This window comes from Gavialis gangeticus, unplaced genomic scaffold (genome assembly GCF_001723915.1).
Source record: "Gavialis gangeticus isolate Ggan-Ray unplaced genomic scaffold, GavGan_comp1, whole genome shotgun sequence".
Lineage (NCBI taxonomy): Eukaryota > Metazoa > Chordata > Crocodylia > Gavialidae > Gavialis > Gavialis gangeticus.
The window spans coordinates 540,631-542,492 of NW_017728955.1; positions in this window are offsets into that span (position 1 = coordinate 540,631).

A 1,862-nucleotide genomic window follows, 5' to 3' on the forward strand; every position below is an offset into this window, starting at 1 on the left:
AGGTAGGGGAGTTCTTTTCTTTGAAAACCCAGCTGGAGAAGGAGATGACATCCACCTTGTATGTGATAGCCTAGTGATTAGAGCACTTCTCAAGAAGTGAGAGACCTGGGGTCTAGGCCTTTCTCAGCCTGCCAGTGTCCAAGCTCATCTCTCCTCCTATCTCTCAGGAAAGTACCCTAACCACTGGGCCTTGGGCAAGGCTCTGCTAAGGGCACCCCACCCCTCCTCCTGGAGCTGTGCCACTGGAGACACAAGTGTGAGGTTGCTGGGGCCAGAAAGAATGGACTGGGAGGGAAAATCACACAGCTGAGGGCACTTAACAGGAGCAGGGTAGAAGACCTGATCCTTGCTCCCAAGCCTGCTTATACCTTTTGCATTAATGTATTGCTGAATAAAATGCATAAGCAGTTTGGAAGCAGGGACTGTTACTAAGGCTTCCTTCCCAGGGCAGTACCTCACTGCTGGGCTACCAAGTCAGGCTTTTTCTCACCCTGTGACTTGGACAACTACCTGCATAGTGGCACAGTTTCAATAAGAGAGGTGAAACCCCACCTCCAGCCCAGCTCTGTCCAGTCTGGTGCATAGGACACTCCCTGGCGTGGCTGGGGGAGATGTGGGTTTAAGTCCCTTCAGAGAGCTGAGGGTATATAGGCCTCTGTATGTCATGTGGGCCCCTCTTGCTGCTGCTTCAGCTACTTTTGTGAGGATACGGCATCTGGCTGTCATGCTGTGTGTCACACTCGGTGCTGTCGGCATATGTCACGTGTGTACGGAACAGATCAGGGCAGGGGGCTGGGACCTGCCTCTCCCCTGCAGCTCTTTCCAAGCCGTATGCCTCGATCACCCGATTGGGGTAGGGGGCTGGGATCTGTCCCTGACCCCGCACATGGGGCAGAGGCTGGGGAGCCTGTTCCCTGCTCAGCTATGCGAGCATAAAGCTGGGTGGGGAACAGACTGGGGAGCTTGTTCCTAGCTCATAGAGCTGGGAAGAGAGCAGACAGAGCAGTGTAGACCCTCCACAAGACCCTTATCTCCCAGCACCAGCTCCATGACTGTACAGAGCTGGCACTGGGAGATGAGGAGCTCCCAGTCCCCTGCTCCCTAATCGCGATCTTGGAGCAGGGGGCCTTGGAGCATCCTGCTGCCAAGGCAAGGGGACATAGTCCTCACCCAGGCTTCAGCAACGGAGCCTGCCTCAGCAGCAGGCAGCTCCTAGGGGCAGGGAGCAATCTCCTGCCCCTGGTGGACAGCTGACCGGGAGCAGATTTGCTCCTGGGCAGGTGTCTACACAAGCACTACTACACTGTTACTAATTGAAAGTAAATTTGCTACTTTCATTTGCAGGTAGCAAATTTACTCATGATTAGTGAAGTTTACTGCATAGTAAGCATGTGCATGTGTAGACGCACATGCTTAGTGCACAGTAAACTACGCTACTGCGCAGTTAAGTGTCTTGTGTAGATGCACTCTCTGAGTCTCAGCTCTCCCATATATCAGAGTTTCTCTGTTCAGGTCTCCCTACTTCCCCTTGGATACACTTCCCTCCCTCATGAGGGTGTCCTTACATTTATGTTAAAAATCAAGATAGTTGGATGCTAAGGTGATGGGAGCAGTATGTCATAGCTGGATCACAGTGTATCATGGATAGGAAGTGAGGTTTTTTTTTTTTTTCTTCATGCTTGTATGTCTGACCAGGTCTGGCCGCTCACATACATACATCCTAGCCATGTTATAGGACCTCCATTGAACCCAGGAGGTGCACAGCTCCACCAGGGGAAATGCCTTGTTAGACCTAGTGCTGGCCATAGGCGACGACCTGGTCAGGGGGCTGCAGGTGCTCGACCACCTGGGCGACAGCAATC